A 14,196-nucleotide genomic window follows, 5' to 3' on the forward strand; every position below is an offset into this window, starting at 1 on the left:
CATATCCACCACGGGGCCCAGGGACCCTGCTCAGGCTTCAGAACCCAGAATGCTAAGTTCCCTGGGCAGAGGATCCCAGGAGGACATTATAGCCCAGTTCCCAGAGACACCTAAAGCCTTGTGGACAGGAACCACACTGGTCACACACTCTGCTGAACAGATCCACCCCCACCCCCCACCCCCACCCTCCACCCCCCGCTGCTCCTGTGTTTTTGTGGGAGCCGGAAGTTGCCAGGAACACCATACCGCCACATGAGTAGTCTGTCCTCTGGCAATGTCTTCTCTATAGTTTCTGAGGCTTCTGAACAAACTTAGACACTGGGGGACAATCTTAAAGGCCTCCAACCCTGTACCCCACATCACCTTTCCACCACACAGGCTCCTCCTCCCCAGCACCCCTCCCCCAGGCTGGGATAAGCACATGGTCAAAGCAATGGAGACTGAAAGTCAAGTCACAGTTTCTTGGTCACCAAGTAGACATGATGCCATCAAGAGCCACCCAATCCTAGAGAGAGATCCCCTTTCAGAGCCACATAAGTTACTGTCCCAAATGGCTGGACAACTCTACCCCTTCCCCTGCTGTGCACCCTTGAGCAGAATACAGACTTCTCTGTGCTTCAGGCAGGAGGCTTCACGGGGAAGCTGCAGGCCAGTCTTTACCTCTCGAAAGGCACTGTCCCAGGGGAAGGGCTCCAAGCCCTCTAGCCTCCATGAGGCCCTCACAGGATCCCCCTTCCTACCGCACAGCAGTTGGGTCTCCATCATGGGCCCTGTTCACGGTGTCTGCTGTGGCTGAAGGCTGTGAGCCTGACACCAAGCATACCTGAACCACTCAACAGATGGGGAAACCACAGCACGGGAGAGAGGTGCTCCTGTGCCCAAGATCATACAGCATCCATACATAGGCCTTGGCCACCGAGGCACTGAAGAACTCTGACTAAGCATGAGCCACAGGTTCTGGGACTTAGCCACACGGGTGTCCCCTGGGCTGCAGCCAGCCACTAGCTCCTGCCAAATCAGAGTCACTTCTTCCCTATGGCTTTCTTTGTGCTTAATTTGTGTGTGTGTGTGTGTGTGTGTGTGTGTGTGTGTGTACACATGAGGGCGCACGCCTGCACACATAGTATTTAGAGATCAAATTTGGGTATTACCCCTTAGGACACAACCACCCTATATTTTGAGACAGGACCTCTCTCTGGGACCTGGAATTCCCTGAGAAGCTAGGCTGGCTGTCTCTACCTCCCTGGAACTGGGATTACAAACACAGGCCATTCTGCCTGGCTTTTCTCCTTGGGCTCTAGGGATGGAATTCGGGGTCTCATGGATGTGCGGCGGCGAGCACTTTACTGACTGAAGAGTCTCCCAGCCTACTACTTAACTTTAAACTGGGGAAAGGAGAGGCTGAACCACAGCTGGTGACGCCTGGCCATGCAGTTCTCTGGTCCCCACATCAGGTTCTGCCCACTCCTCCCCAGCTCCTCACCCTCTGGCCTAGCCACCCTGGGCAGCCAGGCTTAGGTCCTTCATCTCCCTCTGCACAAGAGAGACTCGGAGCCCAGGTGACACACAAGCAGGTGGTCAGAGACAAACAGTGTCGGCTAGAATAGGGAAGAGGGAGTCTCAGGGCAGAATTTCACAGGTCAGAAGGCTCCGGAGATCAGCTGCACACTGAGAAAACATCCAACACTTAGACGCCATGCAATTCAAAACACTGAGGTAATTATCACAATGCGGGCAGACACACACGCAGGCACGAACACTCATGCCTCCTGCAGGAGGCCCCTTGATGGAACTCCCTATGGGCCCCAGAGACTCCATGCCCAGAATAATGAGTGTAAAGCCCCTCCTCAACCCACCTCAACCCACAAAACCCGAGGCTAGCTGGGCCTGTCTAGAAATGCCTCATAATCGGCCGGGTTGCAATCCACCAGCTCACCGTGGGCCTAAGCTGGGAAGAGCTTTCCGGAACCTCTAGTTTCGTGCAAACCATGAGACCCTACAAGCCAGACTGGACCAGAGCCCCACTTGCCCACCTGTCCACGCAACCACACATTTGCCTGCCTAGCCACTGGATGTGTCCCTGTGTGGCCCTCCCTACACACAGTCCTCAGGATGCTCCTAGTGGAATCTAGGAGAGATCACTGATGGCCTGAACGAATAGCAGACCGCCACATGTGGATGTGTCTCTGCATTCAAAAATTGCAGGTCACTAGCTGTCCAGTCTTAGGACCTCTGCAATGCAGGTTCCCTGTCCCAGCCAGCTCGGGGCAGCTACAGCGCTACCTACCTGATCTTCCCTGCTAACCAGCAGAGAAATCTGTGGCCACCAAAGGATCAGCATGGTCAGGGCACATACACAGTCACCAGTGATGGCCCAGCAACTCAGCAATGATCAATAAGAGATCTGACATCAGACAACCATGAAGAATCTGGAGACCCTGTGGCCAGGAGCCAAGGACAGTAAGCACCCAGATACCCGAGGACCCAGAGGCAGTTCCAGGAACTTTGCCCATGCAGGATCCCAGAATGGACAGGGCCAGATCACCAAGGATATAGGGAAGAGGGCCTAGACGGGAGACAAAAGAGGAGCCACCAGGGCCCCACAGCATGCAAACCAGGCAAGACTATGAACAGCACAGACCGAGGAGCTGGACTGGATCTCAGCAAAGCAGCTAGGAAGGCAAAGCCAGAAAGCCAGTTCCACTTGGAGACATCTCTCAGTGTGGTCTTTGAAAAAGAGATCACTACCCAGTAACCCAGTCTGCCGCTCAGGGGCCCAAGATAGACCCATGTGTACCTTCTGCCAGCCAGCTTTGCAAGCCTCTGGGGCAGCTTTGCAAGCCTCTGGCAGTACCCCACATGACAGCAATGTCTACGACAAGCAAAACACTCATGCTAGGCCCAGTGCCCTGGTGACAAGGTGTGCAGCCCAGTGAGCCATCCGTCCATAAACTTCAGGCTGGTTCGGGGTCTACACCGGCTCTTTCTACACCCTGTGGAGTCAGACAGCAGTGGGCCCAGTCTCCTCTGAGCATACTCCAGTCTCCCTGGCTAATACCCACAGCACCCTCCCAGCTCAAGAAGCGGGCCTCAAATTCACTATGTAGCTGAAGGAGACCTTGAACTTCTGATCCTCCTGCCCACAGGAGGGATCACAGGTAGGTGTCATATTACTGGGCACCTGCATTGATTCTGTGGGCATGTCAGGAGCAGCGAGACCTCCCGCATGGGGCTGACTTCTAAATAGAAAAGACCAAGCGCCTGGATCCAACTGGGCCTGAAGCTCTGATCAGTCACCTGGAACTTCTGTACTAAATGTAAGAAGAACAGAGAGTCCTCTCATTGCCGTGGGGAGACCTGAGCGAGTTGTGTCCTGAGACACCTCTAAGGTCCCTTGGCTCAGATCTCCAGCCTCCAGGTCCCTCTTCTTGTGTACAAAACAGAGCAAGGAGGAGGTTGTCAAATGAGCACTGTGGCGGGAACCAAAGCAGGCGTGCCAGACTCCTCACCATTGGTGGCTCTAACAGGGACATGAGCCTCGCAGACAGTGCCTGCTTCTCACAGATCTTGCAGATCTGGGTCAGTCCTTGGCGGCGGACATACTTGGCAGAAACTGAAGCCTCCACATAGATTCTGCGAGAACAGGGAAGCCTCTCTGCAAAGGGATTGCTGACTGTGGGTGAGGAGCCCAGAGCTGATGAGCAGGGCCACACACCTTCCTTCACCATAACCCTCCTCTACCTTGATGGGAGCTCAGTTTTCTAGAATATAGAAAGAGGTAAGCCAGTCATGGTACCACATACCTTTAATCCCAGCACTAGGGGGCAGAAGCAGGAGGATCTCTGCATTCACGACCAGCATGGTCTACAATGGCAAGTTCCAGGACCACCCAGCCCCTGGTGAAGGTGGGCAAGAAGACATCCTACAGGCCTCTCTGCTTTTATTCTCCATCTGTGTGCCTGCCACAGCTCCATGTGACACGATGGAGGAAGAGACTCTTTCTACAGGGCAATACTGTTTCCATCTCAGGGCCTAAGTGGTCGCCATGGAGACAGACCAACGTGAACAGCTCCTGCCATCTTGGTGGCCAACCCTGTGTCTGACTCTCATCAGGTTCTGCTGGCGTCCTAACCAGTCATCTGACAGCCTGGCCTGAGATCCCATCAGAAACACTGTACAGGTGCAGAGAGAGGTGCAGCGAGGCTGAGTAAAGTGTCCAAAGTCACACAGCAGGCAGGTGGCGAGCTCAAGTGAGCCTACCCCAGGTACTTCGTTCCAGGCCAAGTCTTCCCTAAATTGCTATAAAAACCACAAGGTAGGTCCTTCAAAACACAGAAATGAATTCTGCCTCAGCTATGAAGGCCTGGTGGGCTGTTCCCAGGGTTCCGGGGCAGATTGAAAGCCTCTTCCACCCTCAGCAAGTCCAGGGGTCCTCACTATGGCTATGTTGGCCCATTCTGCCCCCTTCCTGAGACTCTCTCCTGATTATCATGGCACTGTACAGGGATGGCGGCCACCCAGGAAATGCACGGTGATTCTATATGCAGTCACCCTGCAAAGACCTAATTTCTAAATGCTGTCACAGGATCTGGGGTAGCCAGACTTGAGCAGACCCCTGTGTGCTCTAAATTAAACCCGATCTGAGTCTAAGGCTCCCTCAAGCCCACGGCTAGGCCCTGTAGAGTCTCCACGTAGCCAGAGAGGCCAAGCATGAAGCCACACGCAGGGACACCTAGGGGCATGGTCCTGGCCCAGAGGCCCCTCTGATTGGCAGGAAGCCAGGGTCTCACACCCAAGGCTCTTGGGAGAAGCCAGCTCTGTGACTCATCCACTCACAGGCGAAGAGGCTGAAGGAGGCTCGGGAGAGGAGAGAATAAGGCAAAGCCAAGGACCCAGCTGGGACCTGTGTGTTCCTCTGTAAATGGGATCTCTCTCTCTCTCTCTCTGTGTGTGTGTGTGTGTCTGTCTGTCTGTCTGTCTCTCTCTCTCATACTCACACATACACACTCTCACACACACACACTCACACACTCACAAAAGAGGGAACATTGACCCTGACCTTGAAGGGTTCAGGGCAGCCCAGTCATAGTAAGGAGCAGGTTAGTGGCTCCTAGTCTGCTGGCCTCCACCCTGGCCACCCGCCTGGGACCTGGCTGAAAGGGGCATGACATCATAGGCCGGGGCACTCTGCTGGGAGCTGAGAGGAGGCTGGACCACGGGACAAAGGGCGCATTGTCAAAGCAGGCCTGGAGGCAGGGGGCGGGTCTTCTGAATGCTTGGCTCCAAGTGGCAGGAGAAGCCACCCCCGGTCTTCCAGAACAGGGCGGGCAGCCTGGGAAGTGTCTGCGCCAAGGAGAAAGCTGTGCCTGGGAAGTGGGCCTCCTAGAGCTGCTCGGGGCTACCCTGAGCCAAGGAGAAGAGCATGGCCTTCTGGGGAGGAAGCGGGATAATCCCCTAAGCACCAGCGCCCTGAAGGCGGACTGACACAGAAACTATCCCCTTCACGCTGTCTACTGGATCTTTCTGTGTCTTTTGGGGAGCTAGCTACTTAACCCCCTTACAGGACAGGATGATTCTAGAGTCAAGTGAGAAGGGTGAATGCTCATAGCCTCTGCCCCAGGCAAAACTGGCCATTACACCCACACCTAAATAAAGACCCCTCCTTTCCAACCCCATCTCCATGACTTCTCCCAGGAGCTGGGCACCCAGTGAACACAAAGGATGCCCCGGTTTCCCACAGTGAGTGCCACAGGTCATCAGTCCAGCCAGTTTGAAGAAGCAGGGTCCTGCCTCTACATACAAGACACACACACACACCACATACATTCATGCATGCATCACACACACACATACACACACTCTACACATATAAATACCCAAACTCATACCTCACACATACATATACACATACCCTACACATACATACACACATCATATATATATATATATATATATATATATATATATATACACACACACACCCACTGTACACATATACCACACACAAACACATGTATATACATACACCAATATACACTCTACACATACACCACACACATATACATCTATCCATACACGCACACACACACCACTCTAAGCCAAGCCCCTCAGTCTAGGAACAAGCCTGGGGTACTGCCTCTAGACACCAAGTGACAATTCCCAAGAAGCTGTGTGCAGATGCTGCAGGCACAGCTGAGTTAACTGTCAGGGCACAGGTAGAACATCTGGGACCCCCTAGCTCTTATACTGACACTCATAAGCCAAATGATGGATGGCATCAGGAGGGCGGAGCTTTTGTGCGGTGATGAGGCCATAGAAAGGACTGGTGGTGTCCTTGCAACAGAAGCTGCTCTGGGCAGTGGCCTGAACCTCTCCACCAAGTGAGGCTGCAGCTGGAACAGACCAGTCCTGCCCAGGCCGGCACCCAGCATGACCCTCACCTGTTAGCACCTCGATAGTGGATAAACAGCTCCCAGCACTGAGAAGGGAAGGCTGCAGCTCAGAAGCACCAGTCTAGGTAACAAAGAGCTCAGAGAGACTCAAGGACTTAGACAGATAGATACCACCAAATCCCCAGTGGGGACAAACACCCAGGACCAGTCAAGCACAGAGGCACATCTCAGCCTCTCAAGGGCCACTGGAGTGGGAGGGACCCTTCCCTCCCATCTCAAGGAAGGCAGATGGCACCAAGTTCAAAGATCCTGACAGTCTGAAGTCTCCAAGTAACAACAGCTCACAAGCTCATGAGGCTAGAGCACTCTCCACACCCCCTCCCTGCCTCTCTATCCTGTGCCCAAGGAGGTAGAGGACCCTGCGTCCTCTGCCCCGGAAACAAGCCTGCACCACTCCACAGGATGGCCGCCAGGATCTGAGTGGGAAACGGCTCCTGTGTCTGAACACTCGGTCCTAGGTGCTCGAGCGTTTAGGGGATGGGACCTGGCTGGGGGGCAGGGGGGAAGCCCTGAGGTTTTCCAGCTAGGCACCACTTCCTGTCTGCCCTCTGCTTTCTGAGTGTGAACTGTGATACAGTGACCAGCTGTCTCAGCTCCCCCACCATCATGGACTGAACCCATTAAAAACTGCAAGCTGAGACAAACCCTTCCTTCCTTCCCTAACACCCTTCTCACCCAGCGCTTGGGCACATTTACAGAAGTCCCTCAGAGCATAGCCCTGAATCCCCATCCCAACCCTGCGGCGCACATGTAACCTACGCAATTCTGGGGTTCGTTTTGTCAACTTGACATAACCTAGTGTCACCTGGGAAGAGGGAACCTCAACTGAGAAAATGCCCCCATCGAACTGGCCTAGAGACAAGTCCGAGGGACAGTTTCTTGATCCCTGATTGATTTGAGAGGGCCATGCCCACTGTGGGCGATGCCAACACTAGGCAGCGATTCACCCTGAGTTGTCTGTGAAAGCAGACTGAGTGAGCGAGCCATCTAGAGCAAGCCAGGAAGCAGCGTTCCTTCATGACCCCTGCTTAACTAAGTTCCTGCCTCCGGGTTCCTGCCTCCTTCCCCCAGGGATTTTGATTTGGGGATCTATGAGCCAAACTGGTTGTGGTGGCTTACTAGAAACCCTACCTAAGACAGAACCACACAGGTATCAAGAGTAGCAAGCTCAATAGCATGCCTGGGCCGGGCGTGGTGGCGCACGCCTTTAATCCCAGCACTCGGGAGGCAGAGGCAGGCGGATTTCTGAGTTCGAGGCCAGCCTGGTCTACAAAGTGAGCTCCAGGACAGCCAGAGCTATAAAGAGAAACCCTGTCTCGAAAAACCAAAAAAAAAAAAAAAAAAAAGCATGCCTGGTGGCCCCACGCCGACTCTGCCCAAGCCTCAGAGGAGTTTCCACCTACAACCAGCAGCTCCTGAGAGACACTGTTCACACCTAAGGCCAACAACAGAGCAGATGAACCTCGGAGACCACAGGCCAAAGACAGGAGTAGACAGACCATGGAGACCACGCCAACGACATAGCTAGTGAACCTCAAAGGTCATGCCAGTTGTGGAACTGGCGAACCATGGAGACCACGCCAACAAGAGAGCGGGCAAAGTATGATGATCCCACCAACAATAAAGCCCACCAGCCATGAAGACTCAGCCAACGACAGAACAGGCCACAGTGATCCGGCCACGTCTGAATGTGCACACCACTGACGGAACAGATAAACCATGACAATCACACCGACTGGGTGGCAAGCGAACCACACGATCACGCTGACCTCAGAGAGAGGCCATCGCAAGCAATCACACTGACTAACAGGTGGTGACCACAGCAGCCCGCCACACTATCTGACGACAGGGCACAGTGTGAAAACATTCAGCCTATGGCTGGAAAAATGGCGGAGTGGGTAAGGACCTCTACGACCAAGCCTGACACCCAGAATTCTACCCCTAAGACAGCCATGGTGGGAGGAGGAGATAACCAATGCCCCAACAACGACATGATACAACTTTTTTGTTGTTTTTCCAGACAGGGTTTCTCTGTGTAGCCCTGGCTGTCCTGGAACTCACTCTGTAGACCAGGCTAGTCCTGAACTCGGAGATCCGCCTGCCTCTGCCTTCCCAGTAGTGGGACTAAAGGAGCATCCACCATGCCCACTAAGTATGATAAAACCCTTTTAATAAGCGCTCAGTGCAGGTGACTACTGCACACACGCCCCACAAGGTGCTGACCCCTCACCCCATCCTACAGATGAAGATATGGAAGCTCTGGGGGCTGAGTCAAATCACCCAGCCTACAAGGCACCTCAAGTCACAAACTCAGAACAGCCGCTCTTGGGAGCCATGGTCCTTCCTCCGCACTTATTTCAAGGTACATGGAAACTTGTGAAGCTGCCCTTGGGGATGCCACTGCAAGTCCCACGATCCTGTGTGCCCTTCAGAGGTGCCCCCAGTGGCATGCACTTGAATCATCAAGAGCTCAGTTTCTCAAGATCAGAGCCAGAGAAAGGACACTGACCCCACCAGCCGTAGTCACACCTTCAAATACTTGCTGTGAACATGAGCGTGTACGCATATACATGTGCATGCATCCGAGCATGGACATGCGCACATGTAGGTTCAATGACCTCAGCTGCCACAGCTTCTCCATCCCACACCCAACCTTGCTCTGGGCTTCCATGCAGGCTTCTCAGTAGCAGGGACATCACCCAAACTCCCCATGGGACAGAGGCAGCCTCTACCCAGCCAACACCCTCCAAGCAGACACAAGGCCTCCGAACAGTAGGGGCATGTACAGGCCCCAACTCAGGGGCCCTTCCTGGGGGCTGGGGAGTCCCAGGACGACTGGCAGTGGGCAGCTAGCATGGTGGCCTAGACGAGAAAAGGAGCCGTCAGATGGCTACTGCTGGCCAGACACGAGGGGCTCCGAGCCAGCAGAAGCAGCACTCGGTGTCACTTACAAACACAGAAGCATTGCCACCTTCAGCAGAACACAGGACCTCCCATCCTGGCCCAACCCCCAAGCCATGCTGGGCAGTACCAAGGACCCACGCACACTCAGGGGAAATGGGACAATGGGCTTGCAAGGGAGGCCAGGTGAAGGCCTGCACCAGCCCAGGGTTCGAGTTTCTGCAAAGCAAGGGGGACTGGGAAGATTACTTATGGGGTCTACCCCTGAACACCACCCAGCACTGTAGCCCCTGGGGCTCCCATTGCTCCCTCAAGGCACACCTGGATGCTGGGGAGTTCCAGGGCTTGACTAAGGTGGTATGTCCTACAAGGCTCGGGCTATGCCTTGAACTTCCGTCTGACCCCCCACCCCCACAACTCCATGAACACTGTTAACTCCAAGATGGCACGTACCCACCGTTGGCCCAGGTAAGCCTGCTGTTGTCACTGTCATCCTCACCAGCAACCACAACCCTAGTCAGTACCACAAACCCACCCTGTGCCAGAGAACTGTGTCATCGGGTCCTTTAGACCACATGACTTGCTACATGCCCACTTGCCAGATGGGAAGACTGAGACTCCAAAACAGGAAGTGGCTTGTCAGAGTCATCTAACTTGAATCCTGCCCCAGAGCCTACTCCTCTGCTATTCCTCCTCCTATTACCCCAACTCCTGTGGGGCTCTGTCACTCCTTTCTACACTTAGGGAAATAAGAGTAAGAGCTAAGGGGGCACACTGAAAGCTACAGAATTGGAAACGGAACTGGATGTACAACCAGGGTCTGAGGCAAATGAGCCGTGTCTTCTGGAGCCCCCACAACAGCCTGAACTTGGGGATCCTTGGAAGCTGCATCCCAGCAGCACCCCCCACCCCCAGGCCTGGAGAAGTCCATCCTCTGCCCTGGGCTTGCTGCCGCAGGCTGCTGCTGTGAGCTCCCAAAGCCTTTCCAACTTTCCAATGTTTACCCCTCTCGCGCTGCCAAGGCCCTGGGCAAGCCTGGGCCGGTGGCCCTCATTTCAAACCAGACAGGGCGCTGAGCCAAGCTCCACTTCAACGAGGAGGCAGGCTGGGCCCACAATGCCTGCACCTGGCTCCCCCCCCCCAGCCCAAGCTCCCAAGTCCCCACACTCTGATCCAGTCACCCCACGTCCCGACCTACACTGTCCTACTATCCCACCAAGCACTGAGTAGGCATGCTCAAGGCAAGCACAATGTCTGTACCATACATCCTGTCCTACTATCCCACCAAGCACTGGGTAGGCATGCTCAAGGCAAGCACAATGTCTGTACCATACATCCTGTCCTACTATCCCACCAAGCACTGGGTAGGCATGCTCAAGGCAAGCACAATGTCTGTACCATACATCCCCTCCCAAGGCCACCAGCCAGCACCCAGTGCCTCACGTCTTCCGGATATCAACAACTTTTCCCGATAAGATAACCTACTGTCCCATGCACAGGACCCTGAGACACATCCTGTCTTGGGCCTCTCCAGACACCCCAGCTGGCTAACGGGGGCCCGCAGGAACCAGGGCCACCATACCTCAGACGGGGCTGGGGGACCTTGCAGGCAATTCCAGGGGTCGTCCCCAGGCAGTGTCCTTTGCCCACATCCTGCAAATCATAGCCCTCTGCTCTGTGACACCATCCCTAGGGTCTGGGGATGTGGGCACCCCCAGCCAGGCAACTTCTCTTACCAGTGCATGGCCAGCAACAGCCTGAGTGGGCTCCACACAACTTGCAGGAACTGCCCCACGCGGCAAGCGAGGGCCGGCAGTGAGCCAGCCCAGGTCAGCATGCCCTGTATCCGAGGCCCGACCCACAGGCGTCTAGGGGCCAGCCCTTGGCCAGCGACAGGGCCATCCTCCCTCCAGACCAAGCGGGCAAGGGGCGGCCCCACACAGCAGCCGCACCCCTTCCCGCGAGACTTGGGCTCCCACCCCGGCTGGGGAGGCCCTGGTGGGGACCAGCAGCCTGCTAGGCCGCAGGCTTCTGTCCTAATGTCCCCCAAAATCAGGGCACCAGAGGCGTGTCAGGGATACCCTGCAGGGTGGTGTGACCCACTGTGGGCCACCACCAAGACTCAGGCCCAGCTCTGCGTCCGCCACCCAGGCCTATAAACACGGAATTACATAAGTCCACTCTTGTTCCAGAGCCAAAAGTACCGAGCTGCTAGCAGCCTTGGCAGTCGGGACTAATTCCTCATTGCCATGGTAACCCTGGCGGGCTTCCAGCCACTGGGGCTCAACACTGCGAGGCCTTTTTATAGCTTTTGAGAAGCCCTCTCCCTCCTTGCTGCTGGCAGAGGGACCTGGGCCAGCCACAGCCCCTCCTTTAACCATTTCCTCCCAGCCAGCCAGCCCTGGCGTCCTCCAGTCCTGCAGGGCCAGATGGCTAGAGGAAAATGCTCCTGTCCGTCCCGACCTTCCCGGCCTTCCGATCCCAACTAAAGGAAACCGGGCCTGGGGCTCAGGGCTCCGGTCATCTTGGTGACAGGCCCACAAAAAGGCAGAGCCGAACTCACACAGAGGCCAGAAGAGTTGGCCAGATGCTTGGGCAGGCGTCAGCACTGGCTGTGACTTGCTGGGTGACTCACATCCAGCCCGACCTCCTCTGGGTGTGGGCTGTGCATCTTTCCCAAGGCAGGCTGGCTCTGCAGCTGTGGGGCTCTGGGCCACAGCCCTGAGGTGTTGGGGCAGTGGTCCCCCTGATGCTGCAGTCTCTTAATACAGTCCCTCATGTTATGGTGAACCCCCAACCATAAAATTACTTTTGCTGCTGTTACGCATCATAACGTAAATATCTGTGTTTTCCCACGGTCTTGGGCGACCCCTGTGGAAAGGTTTTTACCCACATGTTGAGAACCACTCTGTTAGGGTCTCAAATAGCTTCCACTTCAGTACCCAGGAGTCAGGCCAACATGATGCAAGCTTTACGCCCTGCCCCCTAAGCAGGAACCCCAGGCCATACACACAGCCAAATGTGGGGCCAGAATGGAAATAAGGAAGGTCTGGAAGATGGAAAGATGAGGCCAGAGAGGAGCCAAGAGGATGAAAGGAAGAGGAGACAGGCCCCAACAGGGGCTTCAATCACAGCCACAATCCCGTCATCAGGCTGAAGATGACCAGCAATGTTATGTCCAACAGCTCAACCACAACCACGCCAAGCAGGGTGCCCGGGGTAAAGCCATCCCTAGAGCAGGATAGAAAGTGACACCCCACTTTCCACTGTGAGCCTAGGAGGAAGTTATGTGACCCAAAGGAAGCAGTCCTAGAAAAGGACTGCCCTGGGTTTGAACCAGGGTCATGGCGGTACCCACAGTGCCACAACCAGCAAGAAGCCACCAGTCGGGGCTAGAGAATCATCTCAGCAGTTGAGAAAACTGGCTGTGCTTGCACGGGACCTGGGTTCAACTCCCAGCACCCACGTGGCGGCTCGCAACTGTAAGTCCAGTTCCAGAGTATCTGACACCCTCACACAGGCATAAAGACACGCATGGAGGCAAAGCGCCAATACACATGAAATGAAAATAAATAAAAAGACTTAAAAAAAGAATACTGTAAAATCAATAACTCGCATACTACAACAACAACGATGATGACAACGATGATGACGACAACGAAAATGAAGCCACTGCCGCCACCACCTGTCAGCTCAAGACTAAAGCAGATTAACACAGAGCAAAAGCCTGTGGCCACTGAGGGTTATGGAAAGACAGACAGCCACAGGGAGAACACCAAGGAGACAGCTAAGCTCTTGCAGTCCAAAAGACCCGGACATCCCTCCTGACTGCTCTGTGATGTCCATAACCCAAGAAGGGCTTCCAGAGGCTTCGGTCACCCCAACCCCACTGGCAAAGGTGGGGCATGCACCCTGCAGCCATCTTTTACAGGTAGGGGAAACTGAGGCATTAAACAATGGGGCAACTAAAGCCCATCTTTTCAGCCAAGATGTAACCACGGGATAGTCCCCCTATCCCTGGCTCTCACTGTGTACCAGGAGACTGAAACCCAGAACTAAGCCATATCCACACCATCCAAATGCCACCAGGAAGCTGTGGTCAGGGGTGTTCCCCCATTTTCTGCCCTGCATTTGTTCCAGCTGAGGCTGCAGGAGAACCGTGCCTTTCCCAAAGGTTAACCCACAAGTACAGTTTCAAAGCCCACTGGGTCAGATCACAGTGAGGGACAGGCTGATCACCCGGTCATATTCCTTTTTGCAGTAATGCCCACAGCTCTGTCTTCTCATAAGATACCAGGCAACTTAGTGTTCAGTAAGTGACTTAATGATCATGTATCACCAAAAGCCAGAAGCAACTACACACAGAGCATTTCACAAAACACCATCATCCTGGGCCAGCAACACCCCACCCCCACCCCCACCCCCCACACACACACACACACCATTCCCAAGCAAGCTGGCTACTCCATGCAGCTCCACGTGGCGGGAAACGATGGTGATGGTGGTCAAGTCGAGGTTACAGGCTGAGAGCCAAGTCAATAGGAACCAAAGAGGAGACTGGATGCAGGCAAACTGCCTGTGGATGGTGACACGGCCAGCCAAGAACAGAGAGGAGATCTGGAGCCTCAGAGACTATGGCCAACCCAACATACATACTCCCCAAGCAAGGCTCCTGGCCAGGCAGCGGGGTAGGGAGCTAAACACAGGAGAGAGCAAGGAACTGCCCACACTCCTTCCACCTCCCTTCCCCGAGCCTGGACCCCATGCACAGTGGCCATGCTAGCCTCCGTTTCCCTAGCTGCAAAGACACTCTAAGACATTCTATGGCCACATCACCACAAAG

General features: G+C 54.8%; 1 protein-coding gene across 18 annotated transcripts in view; it reads right to left on the bottom strand.

The window, feature by feature from the left end:
* The window catches only part of Ncor2 (nuclear receptor corepressor 2), a 162,907-nt gene that overhangs the window by 113,269 nt on the left and 35,442 nt on the right, over window positions 1-14,196 (bottom strand). For 2 of the 18 annotated variants that reach the window (XM_085837201.1, XM_085837186.1), the window contains exon 1: window positions 11,090-11,431. The exons of the other annotated variants lie outside the window; for them this stretch is intronic. The gene's annotated coding sequence lies outside the window, so the exon portion shown is untranslated. Of the gene's footprint in view, window positions 1-11,089; window positions 11,432-14,196 lie in introns of those variants that run through there. 18 annotated transcript variants of the gene reach the window in all.

The sequence above is a fragment of the Mus caroli genome, unplaced genomic scaffold (genome assembly GCF_978045245.1).
Source record: "Mus caroli unplaced genomic scaffold, Mus_caroli_1 scaffold_4, whole genome shotgun sequence".
NCBI classification, from domain to species: domain Eukaryota; kingdom Metazoa; phylum Chordata; class Mammalia; order Rodentia; family Muridae; genus Mus; species Mus caroli.